This window comes from Acomys russatus, chromosome 4, assembly GCF_903995435.1.
Source record: "Acomys russatus chromosome 4, mAcoRus1.1, whole genome shotgun sequence".
NCBI lineage: Eukaryota > Metazoa > Chordata > Mammalia > Rodentia > Muridae > Acomys > Acomys russatus.
In genome coordinates, this window is record NC_067140.1 from 57,903,185 (window position 1) to 57,920,861 (window position 17,677).

The following is a 17,677-nucleotide window of genomic DNA, read 5'->3' on the forward strand; positions in this document are numbered from 1 at the left end:
TCGCACAGTGGATACGTTTTGAGGACTGCCACTGGCCAGGTCTCCAAGTGATGACATCCTTTGAAAACAAACCCTCTCCTGGAAATGTTTTCCTAGAGACATTTATCCATTTGAAAATTTTTTAAACCTGCTAGGTTTGCAGTCTACAACATTAAAGCAAGCCAGATCGTGGGAAGCACACAGAGATACTCTAAATAATTATATGTGAGATAAAGAAAGTACTTGTTAGGATGGTGATCTACTTATAAAACCCTAATTCAAACACGATCTGTTCTTCATAAGGAGCCAGCAATTCATGCCTCATTCTAGAAGAGCCCCCAACTCTTTCCTCCACAGCGCAGTCACTCGTGGCTAAAGGGGAAAGGGAGTCAACTGTTTTGGCTTTGCAGCTGAGCCGTCCCACTCTTAATTGTTAGCCTGTCTCTCTGCACAACGAATGGTCTATACAAGGTCTCAGTGTTCAGCGTCTAAGGAGCCCCTCAAAAAGCAGTGGTAGGATATGGAAAGCATTAAATCTTTTTGCTACACAACCTAATAAACTATCTTTTTTTCTTTTTCTTTCTTTCTCCCCCCACCCCCCCGCTGGAATTACAATGCTAACCAGTCATGATTTTCCTATATTGATCAGTAATCCAACTAGCTTTTATCAATAAAATTAGGAAACGAATGATCATTTAATCAATGCAGAACTGTAAATCTTCCAAAACACCAAAGGAAACGGAAAAATAAAAATAAAAAAGATCTTTGGTAGGGGAAAAAAAGGAAAGCATAGAGCTAAGACACTGTGCTCTCACCCCTGGGATACTGTCACTGTCTCTGCTCTTCAGAATACTTGAAGCTGGCAAGGACAGCAGTACTGAGAAGTCCATGGCCACAGCCTAGCAGGGGATGGTCTCATAGGCACCTTCCAGATGCTATCTGGGAGAGCTCTACTTCCTTGTTAACAGGGGAATTTAAAACTCCCTCATGAGGGTACGATGCCTTCAGCAGGCCCTTCGGGAGAATGGCAGCTTTGGAACCACCACTGGCAGGTCACAGGTCCATATTTCAGACATCTAATATATGACACACTCTAAGGAAATGGAGCACCAGGGTTCTTTCAGCTGGAACCAGGGCTGGGGGCTTAGAGATGTTAAACTGCCACCAAAGAGCCCGTGCTTGGCCCAGGCCATCTTAGTACAGGTGGCTCCTGAAGAGACATGGAGATTATTTGGCTTGAATGGTATAAAATAAATATTTGCTTCTTCCTTCTATAGAGTGGAGTTCGTTCGTTCTTTTTCTTTCTTTCTCTTTCTTTCTTTCTTTCTTTCTTTCTTTCTTTCTTTCTTTCTTTCTTTAAAATGCAGGCAGGCTCTGGGAGTTTCTAGACATTGCTGGTCTGAGAAAGAGCCATCACAAGCAGGCCATCTTCTCCCTGTCTCACAGACAGTGCTAGACAGGAAACAAGCTTTTAGCCAAGTAGACCTCAAATGCAGATTGTAGAGTGGTGTCAATTTTAATGGAAAACAAACAAAGCGTTGCCAGCAAGGAAATCCTGGATTACTAAATGACCACAGTTCATCACGGCCACTAAAGGAGGGTTCTTTTCTCAAGCCTCTATTTCCCCCCTAAAGCATGACGTGTTTCCCCTCTTAACTTAAGGAAGTGCTGCCTTGACCCCTTTTATGACATAATAAAAATCACTCCATACAGATACTCAAAGACTCAGCAAATACAGAAGGCTACCTCCTCACTTTCAATAGTGCCTTTTTTTTTTTTTTTTTAATAAGCCAGCACATCAAAAGCACAAATGTGTACGTACCCAGAGACGCCTCCAGACCCTCTCATGCCCCCTGCCATGTTATTCCCTCATTTTGGCCCATTTCTTTAGCAAGCTTCATATAGGAAGGAATGGTCTGGTCCCTCTTCCCTCCCCTCACAAAGCATATCTGAATTCAACTCGTCTCTCTCCTGGCATGGAAGTAGGAACACATGAGAACACAAGTTCTGACAGGCGGCGGGAAACACAAGGGGACACTGGAAAGTTCCATGAACAAGGGCGAGATTTCCTGGTCTGTGGGCCGAACACGATCCCTCTTTAAGGCTTCTCTCAGCTGAGACGTCCAGAAACGGACATCACAGAGAAGCCCACAGTTGTTGCCAGAAATCTTGATTCTGCCATCGCCTATGCCCTCAGAAGCGCCAGACACGTCTGCTTGTCTGGCGTAGATTTGCATGCAGACGTTGAGTGCCGTGGAGACACATGAGGTCTGAAGTCACAGTGCTTTTGCCCCAATATTTTCTGTTTACTTATTTATTCTGTCTACTCTCTAAGAACATTTTCCCTAAAAAGAACCTTTAAGCGGGCCTGGTGGTGCATGCCTTTAATCCCAGCACTAAGGAGGCAGAGGCAGAGGCAGGCAGATCGATGTGAGTTCGAGGTCAGCCTGGTCTACATAGTGAGTCCAGGACAGCCAAGACTACACAGAGAAACCCTGTCTCAAAAAAAAAAAAACAAAAAACAAAAAACAAAAACAAAAACAAAAACAAAAGAACCTTTAAGCAAAAAAAAATAAATAAATAAATAAATAAAATAAAAAAATAATAAAAAATAAAAAAACCGAAAACGTTACAATGTATCCATGTCACTGGGCCACTGGCCACCTTTTAGAAATTAACTCTTCTTACCTACCATGCCTGTTCCTGTTCATCTAAATCAAAGAAACCACCCCACACACTGGCAACGGAACTGTCTTTTCTTCTCACAAACTATAGTGGTTACTGCTTGATTGTATTGATAGTTAACTTCGGGTCTTATTAGTTTGTGGAAATAATCATTACAAAGAGATACATATTTCTTTAGTATATTCTTAAATACATGGCAGAAATATTTGACTGCATTTGTGGGCAACGAGTCATTTTATTTGCTAGGCATAGTGGCACACGCCTTTAATCCCAGCACTTGGGAGGCAGAGGCAGGCAGATCTCTGTGAGTCTGAAGCCAGCCTGGTCTACAGAGCACGTTCCAGGCCAGCCAGAACTACATAATGAGACCCTGTCTCAAACAAACAAACAACAAGACTCCAAACAAACAAACCCAAATTCTTTTATTTGAGATGCCATCTTACTATATAAACAAGGCCAGCCTCGAACCCCTGATCCTCATGCCTTCAGCACCCAAGTGCTGTGAATCCAAAATTTAAAAAGCTACAGGAAGAAACCGTAAGAGGCCACTTCAGATTTGTGGGGTTGGTAAAGTCCAAAAAGGCAGTAATGCTATACCAGGCATGGTTTTATATTGGGCTTTCTGACAGTATGTAAGAACTTTACAACGCTGACAACCTCTGACTTGGTAATTATATTTATTTACTCTATTTTAAAGAAATAATAAATACACTGATCCTTATAAATATAAATATTCACGTCAAAATAGAAAAGTGTGTGTGTGTGTGTGTGTGTGTGTGTGTGTGTGTGTGTGTGTGTACACAGATGTACTTGCCTGTGTGCCCATGTGGAGCCCAGAGGATGACTTTGGGTATCTTCTTCTATTACTCTCCATTTTAACTTTTGCACCAGCTCTCTTCATTAAACCCAAGGCTCACTGCTTCAGCAGTGACTGGCCAGCGAGCACTTCAGACTCACTGGTCTCCGCCTCCCAACGCCAGGGCTACAACTTGTGCTACCACACTCATCTTTTACACAGGTGCTGGGGTCACAGCTTGTGCTACCACACTCATCTTTTACACAGGTGCTGGGGTCACAGCTTGTGCTACCACACTCATCTTTTACACAGGCGCTGGGGTCCCAACCTCAGGTCCTCCTGCCTTTGCAGCCAGCTGTACCCACCGAGCCGTCTTCCCTGCCTTGAAAAATATGTATTTTTATAGGAAATAAAACCCCATGGCCAACTGGATGTGGTGGCGCTCGCCTTTAATCCCAGCACTCGGGAGGCAGAGGCAGGTGGATCGTTTTGGGTTTGAGGCCAGCCTGGTCTACAAAGCGAGTTCAGGACAGCCAAGGCTACACAGAGAGACCCTGTCTGAAAAAACAAAAACAAAACAAAAAACCCATGGCCTCACAATAGGGATTTTTCTAAATAACTTGTGGTATGTTCATGAAAGGATGTTGACTCACGTCATCACATGGCACAATGTCAGCGAGCACTTGCTGTGTGTGTAACGTCTGCAACAATAGACAAACCGCAACGTGTGCCGCACTGAACACAGGAGCACTGCATGGAGCACTGCATGGACGCTATCTCTCTTAACTCACACCGCTTTCTGGGGAAGCTGGGTGCTATGAAATGCTCACTTTTAAACTGCAGGAGTGCCGGAGCTATGGCTTGATTACAGCCCTACTTCTGGAGACTTGGTGTGCCCTCAGCCAGTCTTGGCCACTAAGACACATCACGGCTCTCCAAGTTGCTTCCTGGAAATGAGTTTCTCAAGCACAACGATCACATCCCATAGTCTTGTCTAGAAAGAGAGAAGTAGCAGATGAAGAGTCTGGGATCCCTCTGTGCTAGAACAAAGCATTCTTTGTGGCTCTGCTTGCAGCTGCAATTTTGGAAGCCTGCTGTTTTTCTAAGTCCATGACCAGGCAGATACTCACAACCTAAATTCATCAAGCAACCTTGGGCCTCAAGTCTCTATGCACACAAAGCTCTGTACGGTCCTGGGTGCTATTCGACACTTAACACACTTTAGTGACATCAACCTCAGTTTACTTAGGTTTTGCTAAGACAGGATGTTGGCCTCAGATCATAACAGCTCAGTGCTTATAATGTCCGTAAAGCTTCTACAGAGGAGGAAGACATATCTTCTCACTGACAAATCATTCTTAAACATTTGAAACACAGACTTTAATAGGACTGGCATGCATATTTTGAAAAAGGTATTCATGTCTTCAATTTTTGTTTTGTTTTGTTTTGTTTTTGTTTTTTCAGTCAGGGTTTCTTTGTGGAGCCTTAGCTATCCAGGACTTGCTTTGTAGATCAAGCTGGCCTCGAACTTACAGTGATCTGCCTGCCTCTCCTTCCCCGAGTGCTGGTATTAAAAGTGTATGTCATCACACCCAGCGTGTCTTCAAAATTGCACATACTGATTTTATATACATTATATACATTCATGTGGGCTAAGGAGATGGCTCAGCAAGTAAAAAAATGAGCCTGATCACCCAAGTGCACTGTTTGGAACCCATGTAAAATGTTGGATATAAGGCTGGGTGTTGGTGGCGCACGCCTTTAATCCCAGCACTCAGGAAGCAGAGGAAGGTGGATCTCTGTGAGTTCAAGGCCAGCCTGGTCTGCAAAGTGAGTCCAGGATGCCAAGGCTACACAGAGAGACCCTGTCTCAAAAAAAAAAAAGTTTCTTGTGCTGAGTTCATATATTTATAACATGGTAAATTAACAATTTCCTTACTTCTAGGAGAACTAAAGTGGATAAAGATGAGAGGGGCTCACAACTATTTGGGTTTAACAGAATTCGGCATCACAGACAAGCTACCTTACATATGTCAGGTAGACAGCATCTGTTACCATGCTCACAATTTGGAACCTACTGAACACGAATAGGAGACAGTGGACTGGATGGCTCCCTTTTGCAAGCCAACAACACTGTACCATGTACTGGTGACTAACTTTTGAAGGCAGGTTGACCAGATGCACTCCCCTGCCAAACTCTGCATAATGAGATATGTGCTTGCTGAGGCTTAATCCAAAGGAGGACACTGTAACCTGAAAGGAAAAGAGAACCTCAGACCCAACAGAAAGAGCAAATATGCTTAAAGTCCTCATTAACCTACATAAACATGACTCTGTTTACTGGAGCATATGCAAAGAGTTTGTATATACTACAAAATACATGGTTAAGTAAGTGATTGGAAGATTTTAAAAAATAAAGAAAAATACGGCATGCTTACATTCAAAAATAAATTTGATTAATTCCAATAAATGGATACATTGGTTTCTTAGGTTTAAATCTTCATCATGAAACAGTTACTGGGCTCAGAAAGGAGCCAGTCATTACAGTGCTTGCTGAGCAAACATGAGGGCCTGAGTTCAGACCACATAAAAACTCCAGCCAAGAAGTCTGTGCCAATAATCTCAGCGCTGGAGAGGTAGTGCTAGGATTGCTGGCTATCCGACGTAACTGAAGCTGCCAGCCTCAGCTTCAGCGAGAAAGCCTGCCCCAACAAATACAATAATTGTTGTTTAGAAGGTTAAATAGAAATGCTGCTGTTTAAAAAGTTGTTAGACTTATTTAAGAAATTCTGTGAAGAGTGATGGGGAAGATACCCATCATAGACATCTGGCTTCTGTATGCACCTACATACACACGTGCACATACATGAACATGTAGACCTACATACACATGTGCACACACATGAACATGTACACACAAAGAAAGAAAGAAAAATCCTTAATTATTAAACATCTGCTGGGGAAGGTAACTGGCTGTGTTTCCTATAGGTCATGGAAGTGAGAACTTATCTAAACATTATCATGGTTTCTGTAAACATTCTTTTGTTGTTTGTAGAGGTTGTTGTTGGGGTTGGAGAGGTGACTCGGTGGTTAAGGGCACTGGCTGCTCTCCCAAAAGACCTGGGTTTGATTCCCAGCACCCACCTGGTGGCTCATAAACATCTGTTATTTCAGTGCCAGGGGGATCTAATGCCCTCTTCTGGCTCCTGTGGGCACTGTACCCACACACAAAATATAAAAATAAAGTGAAATAATTGTTTAAGAGGTTAAATAAAAATGTTGCTGTTTAAAAAGTTGTTATACTTATTTAGAAAATTCTCTCTGGCTTTCCATACCCCAAATTTTAAACGCAGAATTCACATATATATTTCTTTGTCTTCTAAAATTGCCAGTGCTATACTTTAGGCAATTTCCCCTCTTTGTAATTATCTGTATGTATATGGAGTTGTGTACATGTAGGTACATGTGATAAATATTTCCCATATACTTATAAAACATGTAAATTCTACATTTGTTTTCAGGAAGCACTGTGTGTGTGTGTGTGTGAGAGAGAGAGAGAGAGAGAGAGAGAGAGAGAGACAGACAGACAGACAGACAGACAGACAGACACAGACAGACAGACAGACAAAGAGCATGCTAGTTTTTAACTCTACCTTTGAAATAACCAGAGACAGAGGTATACATTTCTTTCTCTGCTCAAAAGTGATGGGAGAGGTCTAGTATGTAGGTCACTATTCAGATCCAAAATGCAAGAGAAATGATGGCACAGGAGACAGCCCTCTGGGAATCTTTGTCGTAGAAGAACCGTTTGTATCATTGCCTGCTATGGCTGTTGTTTATGTACTTGGCTCTCTTTCCATAGATTATAAACTCCTAAAAGACAACGGGATGCTTCACACACTATTTGCTCCATGCAACACCAACAAAGAACCTTTAAAAAAAACTGTGTTCCAAGCAATTGAATATAAGTTCCAGACAGAGAACTCTCAAATCTCTCCCGGCTGGCCCGCCTACATTTGAAATGTACACATTTTCTCCAAATCCCAGCTAGTCACTTTGGCTTCTTCCTTGATGGAGGTCAGAGCACTGCATCTGCCTGTACTTCTGTCTCCATTTTATTACATGGACACTGTCTGCCCTCCACATAAGCAAAGGAAAGGTCTTTTCTTCTTTGCTCATGTGCTGCAGCATCCATACACCCTGGCTCTCTGAGCTCCCTGGGCAGAGTTTAACAAAGCAAGCTGCCGGTCGGTCCAGGCGGCATTTCACAGGGGGACCCTCTTCCCTCCCTCTGAGAACCCTTCAGCGAGGCCTGCTTTACTGTGGCCGCTTTGCCTTGTTGCTATAATATTTCATTACACTCCATAGCCCTTCCCTTGATGGCCTGGTTAATTAAGTTTACATAATTTCCTACTGATTAGTTTTAAACAGCCTGCTCTGGATTTTCTCTCTTTTAATTCTGTGTCTTTCATGACTGCTTAGACCCCTCAACCATGAATTTGGGAAACTTTATGCGTTACTACAGAGCTCACTGTTGTCCACCCATACATAGCATCAACCGCCCCCCCCCCCACACACAAAAAAAACTGATTCTTTGTTGTTGTTGTTATTATTTGGGGTTTTTTTTGTTGTTGTTGTTTTGTTTTGCTTTTTGTTTTCCGAGACAGGGTTTCTCCGTGTAACCTTGGCTGTCCTGGACTCAGTTTTGTAGACCAGGCTGGTCTCAAACTCACAGCCTCCCAAGTGCTGGAATTAAAGGTGTGCGCCAATTTTACCAATATTGTGGTTCTTGAAGCAATCTGGGATTATCTTATCCTAGAAAACCAAGGGACCATGATGTGAAGTCCAGAAGAGGTCAGTAATGCCACCTTCCTTTGTGCACTAAAATGAACTAAGATCTGCACATTACATATTTACTGAGATCTCATGAGAGTCTGTGTGCTTAGAAACTCAGAGAATTAATAAAAATAATTATTAACCTGTATTTGAAAATCGTTTCTCAAGCTGACTGATATCCAAACGAAACACTAAACTGACATTCCATCCAAGTGCGAGGGCCATAAGTAGAAGGCAATTTTAAAATCCATTAATTTTGACCATTCTGTGGTGGATGTGAACTGCCACATCACCAGTGAGGGTTTCTAATAACGGAAACAGTGAAAATAAACAGGTCAGCTGTGTTACAGTCGGGTCCAGCTGCTACCTCTACACAGCTGTGAGACAACGCGGGAGGAGGGTGAACCCAAAATGCCAGCACCAATCTCCTATGGCCTTTTATGATCCAAGAAATGGCGATAGGCTTTGAAACTGTTTGGAAACCAGTTTTTCTCATGAGCTCTTTAAATTTTCCTGGTACTTAGGGAAGACTGTAACAGTCTGTTCTCAAACATGGCCCTTCTTAAAGCTGTTCGATTCCACAGAAAGCCTTTTCCACTCACGTGTGATAGACAGTAAGTCTGACTGGACTGACTGAGAAGCACCTAAGAGGTTAATAAGGCATGCCTCCAAGTGTCTGCCACTGTGTTTTTTAGAGAGGAAACCAAGTAGTGCTGCAGGCAGCACTGTTCCAATGTGCCAAGAGGCCAAGAGGCCAAACAAAATAAAAGGAGAAAAGTGAAAGCTCACCAGTCCCGCTTCCTGCCTACACTGCTAGGCTCTGTTCTCCACCAGGTCAGACTGCTCCCCTATAATGAGCCTAGAAACAGAAGTCTTCTTTTGAAATTGTTTTCCTCGGCAATACACAGTCTAACCAACATATCATATTACCCCTGTGAAGCAGAGAAAGACCCTCTTCCTTCAGGCACTGCCAGAAAGAATAAGGCTCACACCGCAACAAATCCCAGTCGCCTACACTCTCCTCAGTAATAAAGAAAGGATAAGCCGGGAATGTCAAGTCAAAGGAATAGACTTTATAGGGCGATTTTCCACACACACTGAACTACACTAGGCCAGATGTGTGACAAGTATTCCTCTCTCAGGAAGGACAAAGCATTGTATTGCTGGTGGCTTTATCTATAACGGCAGCTTTGTGCTGCTCGGTAGAATTATCTTTCCATTGTTCTTTTATTTCTGGTGACGACTAGATTATTCATATGCCAAGAAACACTATGATAGAGCTCCTTAAAAAGTTTAAATCAGTTTCCATATATAATACAGAGTTTTCATAAAACCCAGACGTATAACAAAAATCACTTCCCAAAAGCATAGCTGAAGGTCATATCGTGAGGAGATGAGATGCGAGGCTAAGAAACACGCACATTTCAATTTGCAAGCTTACAAATAAGCGCCAGTACTTGGAGGAAGAGATTTATGGGAGTGGAAATGAAGGATAAGCCGAGGCACAGTGGCTAATTGGGTAATTCACAGGGATAGCTTCCCCTCGGAACAAGCATAATTCCCATTATGATAAGCACTTTGCAGGTGTACTGAGGGAAGGAGAGATAAAGTTTGGCAATTAAGTTAGTATTTTCCCAAGTGGATTCTGACTCCAGTGATGGCATCAAAGAAGCGTGATGCAATTATGAAACTAAATTTCTCTGGATTTTGTGGCTGAAGATACTGTGTGGAAGACTTATTGAAGATATTCATACCTCAAAACAGGGTTCTCAAAAATGTTCTGTGTGCTACAAATGACAGAATAAAATGCTCTTCTTTTATCTTTGGGCCTCAGTGGACAGATATGAACAGCACAGGATATTTTATGTAATACTAAAGTGGTGAGAACAGGATTGGCAATCACATGAAATAGCCTGCCTTCGTCAGGAAGTGCCAGGGAAGATGGGACGTCCAACCTTAGGAAGTAGAGGTGAGTCCAGGTGTTCCCATCACAGATGCATCCGTTTTATTTATGCAAGAAAATCGATCTCATGAAATCTTAAAATACTAAAAAAAAAAAACAAAAAACAAAAAACAGGGGCTAGGTGCTGTGGGCTGAAAGGCCCCTGCCCGGATGGCCGCAGTAGTTCTAGGGGACAACATCATGGACCCTTCCCCAATCAGACTGAGGACTTAGGGCCACATCAGGGTCCTACAGAAGGAACCGGGGACTGGAGCATCGAAGAACCCGAGGAAGAGCAGGAGGAGACGGGAGTAGGCCCAGCAGGCTACTCATACCAGCCCCTTAACCAAGATCCTGAGCAAGAAGAGATGGAAGTGGCCCCAGTGGGTGAGGGGGAAGACAGAGCCGCTGACATCCAGCTATGGATTCAGCTATGGTGGAGGTGAGCGTTCCTGAGCAGGTAGCAGTTAGAGTGCACGGTTTCGCAACAGGTGAGGCTGGGCACAAATGACCTTCTCTGGTTCTGCAGGCCCTGGGGCTTCATTTGCCAGATGCACCATTGGAGAGTGAGGATGAAGATGAGGAGGGAGCTGCGGCCACAGCTCTAGCCCCATGGACCCAGGTGAAAATGGACCATTCTTTCATTTAGGAATAGTTAAGCCAATCAGAGTTGGGCATGGTGGCATGTCTGTAATCCCAGCACACAGGAGGCAGGAGGCAGATCTCCTGAGATCATAGAGGCCCGCCTGGTTTACAAAGTGAGTTCCAGGACAGTGAGGGTTGTTATGTAGAGAAACTCTGTCTTGAAAAAACAAAAAACAAACAAACAAACAAACATAACAACAACATGTTACAGAAGACAACCTTATCCCTAAAAAGAAGTCGGTTAGCAGGTTTTTTAGACTTCAGAATCTAGGTGAAATGCTGCTTAGCTAGATCTGGGAACGGGAAGGCCTGGCGATAACGAGGACTTGGTGGCTGCAGGAGTCAGGAGTCCTGGGTTGATTTCAGGAGTAGAGAGAGGAAATGGTCCCATCCTCTCTACTTCCTAACCAGCCTTTGGCTGTGCTTTCAGAACACATAGAGCTGATGAAGTCAGCTTGCCTGCACCAGGGGTTCCTGCCTGGGGTCGGGAGATACCGGATGCTCAGTGGGAAGCTGTGGTCCAGAAAGCCCTCCAAGCTCGGCAGGCACCCCCTGCCTGGAAGTGACCACACAGAGAGCTGCCTTATTCAGCTACATTCCAAGCCAGGAGCAGCACAGGACTAGCACAACTCTGGTTCTCACACCCGTCTTCCTGTGTCCCTTCACATCAAGGCAAACTAGACCTCTCAGAGGTCTTTGTTCAGTTCTGTACATATGGGGACATTGGCCCAAGCCCAACCCACCTTACCATGGACCACTCTGTGGAGAATAAAGCGCCCTAAGTACACAGCAAATAAAACAAACAAACAAACAAACAAACACCAGGGGCTAGGCGTGTAGCTCAATGGTAGAGTCTGCCCAGTATGTTCAAGCCACTGGGTTCCATCTCGAGCACCTCACGTGCACACACAGTCACAGGAACGATCAAGATTAGATTTGGTTTTCTCGTCAGGCATACAGTTACCCATCACTGCAGTGTTTAGATGCTCTGTGACTAACCTTGAAGGGTGGAGCCGTCCAGATCACACCCAACAGGATCACCTGCCCAAGCTCAAGCCACCTCATCTGTCCCTAGGCAGGCTTCAGCTGAGCCCAGCATCCATTGCCCGTTCCTTCACTTCACTGTTTGGGAACATCTCGCTGCTTTACATGCTGCTGGTGTTAGGAATTCTGAGCGCTCTGCTGGCTTTTTAATGCACTTGTTGTTTGTGTTAATCAAGACACTGAGATGAACCCAGACTCGGAATAAAACAGAGGCAGCACAATAAAGTACAGCGTCTCCTTGGAACAGGCCTGATTCCCATTATGATAAGCACTTGGCAGGAGTGTGGATGCTATTATTTATGGAGAATTTCAGGAACTCCCAACCCATCTGGGCCCCTTAGTGTCCTGCGCTACCCAGCTCTCACTAATAATACAAAAGGAGTCTAGACACGATCTAGTCTTCAGCCTATTATTATTTTATCTAACAAGCTGTTTTTCTTTTCTCGTAGTTGTTAAAAATGAGTAATTCATTTGTTTTAGAAGTATATGGAGTCTCCACACGCCTTTAATCCCAGCACTTGGGAGGCAGAGGGAGGAGGATCTCTGTGAGTTCAAGGCCAGCCTGGTCTACAAAGAGAGTCCAGATCATACCAAGGCTACACAGAGAAACCTTGTCTCAAAATACCAAAAACCAAAACAAACAAACAAAAAGTATATAGAGTCTCATCCCAACTGTGCCTCTAATAGACTACTTGATTTGGATGACATGAATAATCTCTTGGATCTGAATGTCGCCACCAATAGAATGTGTAACACAGGCAGAGAGACACATGGCATCCCTTGATGCTCTAAAATCTTATTTCCAAATTTCAATAAAGCAGCATTATACAGATAGCCGTATGTCAACGGCCTGTGTCTTTGCTTTGTCTAGACTTCAGTTTCTCACGGTTGAAGGAGAACTCAAAAATCATCTAATACAACCCAGAGGAAGCACCAAGACCCATCTCTTTCCACTTCCTGACTGCAGACACAATGTGACCAGCTGTCCTGGGCTCCTGCCACCGTACTCTCTCTGCTGTGATAAACTGTGCCGTCAAACTGAGAATGAAACTCGAGCAATTCTAAGGCCACAACCAAAACGAGCGTGCGCGTATGTCTGCTCCTATGAATAAACTCTGAAGAGCTCTGAAGACAACCACCACCCAGTGCATGCCCGAAGCATCACTACAGATCCCCTGGCTAGCAGGCTTCCTGCTGGTTTGGACATTGTAATTGATGGAGAGGTTCGAGAATTCCCAAGGCAGCTCGATTCCTTTTCAGCCAACACCAACTGTCAGAAATTCTTCTGAAATGAACAGATATAAATCTGTCTCCTCCTATCTAGCTCCTCACAATTTCCCGACTCTTCCCTATCGTGCAGCGTAATGCGGAGCTGGACCTTTTCCCATGGCCACATGCTAGACGCTGTAAGAGAACTAAAAGGAGCCATCACACTCCAGGACGATTTTGTCTTTCTATGTCAATTACTCTTTAGCCTTTCCCACACTGACCTATGTACTAGAAATGGGTGAATTTTAGCATGTGCTATATTTCAAAGTGTGTTTTTAAAATTTTTATATGGAAACATAAGACATTTAAATTGCTATGTCCGTAGTGAAGAAATAGCAGCAACCCTAAAAATACTCCCTTGAGTCACAAAAACACATGCTCTCCTTATGTTCATTTGCTAGACAAACTGGGGCTAAAGTCAGTGGTAGAGTGCTTGCCTAGAGAGCATGAGGCTCTGGGTTCAATCCTCAGTGTGGAGAAGTGGCAGGGATAAAAGCTTTTTTCTTTGAAATGAACTGGACATTGTGGTCCACACCTGTAATCCTGGCACTAGGAAGGTAGAGGCAAACGCACCCCAATTCAAGGCCATCCTAGGCTATATAGAGAGCTAGGGCCAGCCTGGGAAACACAAGACTATGCCTCAAAAAAGCAAAATAATAAGAACAAAAATAAAAGCCTGAGGGCACCATTCTTACAGGAAAATTATGTTCCCAATTCTGCTGAAAGATGATTGAGTATAATCTACAATCTGGGGAAGTAGCACACACAACCACAGTCAGGGACAGGACACAAGGTTGCTAGTGATCCGAGCACAGGGACTGTAACCATGGAAACTCAAGCATAGCCACCAGGACCCTTATGCACCAACATTACTCAGCAGCTGGCATCTGCATAGATTCTTATTTAATAACTACAGCAATTAGTTTGCTGTGAAATTTTTAAAGTGAATAAATAATCCAAATAAACACATAAACTGGAGAATACTCATTAAGTGGATATTACATAAAATGCTACACTCCACAATCTAGAAATGTAATGAAGAAGACCCAATGCCAGCCCTACAGAAGACGTGTGGAAGAGGCAACAACAACAAAAATACAGGAGATAAGACAAGGAATAGACAGGCGCCAAGAAAAGAAACATCTTTTCATTTCTGGCAATGGGGTAGACCAGATAACTTTAAAAAGGCTCCCTCAACAAAACTGCAGAGAAAAAAAAAAAAAACCCAAGTAAAATATACCAAGTGTTCCTTTAAACATACAACTAAGAGTTTTTGAGAATCAGGAGATTACTTAGAGGCCAAAGCAGAAACATCAAGAAATTCAGCAAGTGACTTGGGAACTATAATTATCCAGTGGTGATGGTGTGTGTGTGTGTACCTGTATGTGCATATGATCTGTGTGTGTATCTGTGTGTGTGCATGTATGTGCGTGTGCATGTTTATGTACATGTGTGTGTATGCATCTGTGTGTGTTTCTGTGTGTGTTCACGTGTGTGCATGCAAACGTGTGTGTGTAGGTACCTGTCTTGTTAAGGGGCTTTACAGGCCAGCAGCCGCCAAGAAAGAGACCTCAAACCAAGTTGAGGAATTCGGCCTTCATCCTGTAGTCATGGAGACTTATAGCAGAGAAATAAAGAAGGGAAACAGTAGGATCAAATTTGCATTTTACAAGTTATTCTGGTAGCAACATGGTGGATTTAAGATACCTAAACATGAGGAGGACGAGAGGTTAGAAACTGATGAGTAATAGAAAAACAGGTTGGTATGCAGCCAGACATGTGCTTCCTGTGTCCAAAGCCCAGGGTTCACATATCAGCACCAAAATAAATAAATAAATAAATTGAGGCCTACTCCACTGAGAGCTTTAAATGTGTCACCTTGCTTCGCCATTACTACAGCCATGGCTTTTCAGTAATGAAACCGAGCCTCAGAGAGGTTAAATAACTTTGGTTAGGTGCAATACTGAGACGTGTGTGTGTGTGTGTGTGTGTGTGTGTGTGTGTGTGTGTGTGTGTACCTGGGCAGGGCCAGCTGGCCAGTTAGCGCCAGGAATGGCACAAAGGGGAAAGTAAAGCCTGCACGCATCATACAACATGAATAACAGGATAAAGAAGATGTTGGAGTCCCCTCAAGCTAAGTGCGTGGCACTGCAAGGGCACTCCTAGGAATAAATGCAAAAGAATCAAAAACAGTCCAAATGTCTGTTTGTACATGGCTTTTCCTAGCAGCTCCATTAACAAAAAGCCAACATGTAGAAAACATCCAAACATCTCATAACAAAGGAATGGAGAAGCAAAATGTAATATATTCATTCCGAGAAATATAATTAAATAATAAAAAGGAATAAAGCACTGAAACCGCATACAATGTGGATGAATTGTGAAAAATAATGCTGAGAAAGAAGCCAGACTCCAAAGGCCATTTGTCATAAGAAACATCCCAAACAGGGAACAGAAGGCAGATTCATGGTTGCCAGGGTCATGGTACAAAAAATAATTAGGAATGTCTATTTAGTGGACTTTTTTGTACATGTGAGTGCATATGCATGTGCGTGCATGTGTGCATATAATTTAGTGTATGTATAAATTCACATGGGTGTGTGGACTGAGTGTGGAGGCCAAAGGTTGACATTATTGGGTCTCTTTTTCAACTGTTCCCCATCTTAATTTTCTTTGTTTTTAGATACAGGGTTTCTTTCTTTCTTCTTTACAATTTTACTTCTTTCTTTCTTTATTTATTATGTATACAATGTTCTGACTGCATGTACACCTGCACAACAGAAGAGAGCACGATCTCACTACAGATGGCCATGAGCCACCATATGGTTGCTGGGAGTTGAACTCAGGACCTCTGGAAGAGCATCCAGTGCTCTTAACTTCTGAGCCATCTCTCCAGCCCATAGATGAAGGGTTTCTCATTGAACCTGGAACATATAATTCAGCTAGACTAGCTGGTCACTGGACTCCAGGGATCTTCCTTCTGCTGCCCCTGTATTCCTCGGGGCTGGGAGTACAGCTGTGGGCAGTAGAGATTCAAACTCAGGGCTTCTTGCTTGTACAGCAAGCACTTCACCACTGGGCCATCTCCCCAGGCCAGATGAGCTTTCTTTAAAAACCTGTTTAGTTTATCATCATCATCATCATTGTCATTATTAGTGCGGGCACACACAGTACGCATGGGCGCACACACAGTACACAGGGGCACACACGCACAGTGCACAGGGGCGCACACACAGTGCACAGGGCACACACCACAGTGCACAGGGGCGCACACACAGTACACAGGGGCACACACGCACAGTGCACAGGGGCGCACACACAGTGCACAGGGCACACACCACAGTGCACAGGGGCACACACACAGTGTACAGGGGCACATACACAGTACACAGGGGCACACACCACAGTGCACAGGGGCACACACACAGTGCACAAGGGCGCACACCACAGTGCACAGGGGCACACACCACAGTGCACAGGGGCACACACACAGTGTACAGGGGCACACACACAGTACACAGGGGCACACACCACAGTGCACAGGGGCATACACACAGTGCACAGGGGCACACACACAGTGCACAGGGCCACACACCACAGTGCACAGGGCCACACACCACAGTGCACAGGGCCACACACCATAGTGTGCCTGTGATGGTCAGAGAACTGCAGAGCTGGGCCTCTCCTTCCACCATTACCTGGGTTCTAGGGATGGAACGCACACCATCAGGCTTGGGTGACAACGCTTTGAAATCACCAAGAAACCTCACCAGCTCCCCTAATGGGCTTCCTGTTGAGGTAATGAAAATGTCTTGGACTTAGATTAGTGCTGACAGCTATGATTATGAATGCACTTGTCCCTGAACTGTCTGATTTAAAGTGGTTACGCTGGTATTTCATGTTATATGTGTTTTTTCACAAAATTCTTAACAATGTTTTTCTACTTTTTTAAGTGATTTGTTCTTATTCTTGTATGTATATTGGTGTTTTGTCTGCATGTGTGTCTATGCGAGGGTGCCAGATCCTCTGGAACTGGAATTACAGACAGTTGTGAGCTGCCATGGGGGTCTGAGGATTGAACATGGGTCCTCAGACAAAGCAGGCAGTACTCTTAACTGCTGAGTCAGCTCTCCAGCTTTCTTGCACAAATTGTTAAAGATGGGATAATAGCCTGTTGACAGAACACTTTTATAGTGATACTGAAAGGGTAGAACCTCCTCCTCATTAAAAAGCACCAATTCTACCTTTTACAAAATATTTATTTAATGGTCTACAAAGTTAGTCCAGGACAGTTAAAGCTACACAGAGAAACCCTGTCTCAAAAAAACCATAAAAAAATTTTATATAATAAAGGAAGTATTGGACTTAATAAAGCACTACTACGAGAATTATCTACTATAAAAACACATCCATGCTCCTGGTAATACAAAGGGTACTGTGAGACAGGAGCAAGAGGGAGAGAGTAAAGGCCAGTCCCAGCT

At 43.7% G+C, this 17,677-nt stretch overlaps 1 protein-coding gene and 1 pseudogene across 5 annotated transcripts in view; one reads left to right on the plus strand and one right to left on the minus strand.

Annotated features, from left to right (window-relative positions):
• Frmd5 (FERM domain containing 5) overlaps positions 1-17,677 on the minus strand; it is a 271,347-nt gene that overhangs the window by 163,833 nt on the left and 89,837 nt on the right. The gene's annotated exons all lie outside the window — the stretch shown is intronic.
• Positions 10,404-11,530, plus strand: LOC127188108 (male-enhanced antigen 1-like; annotated as a pseudogene).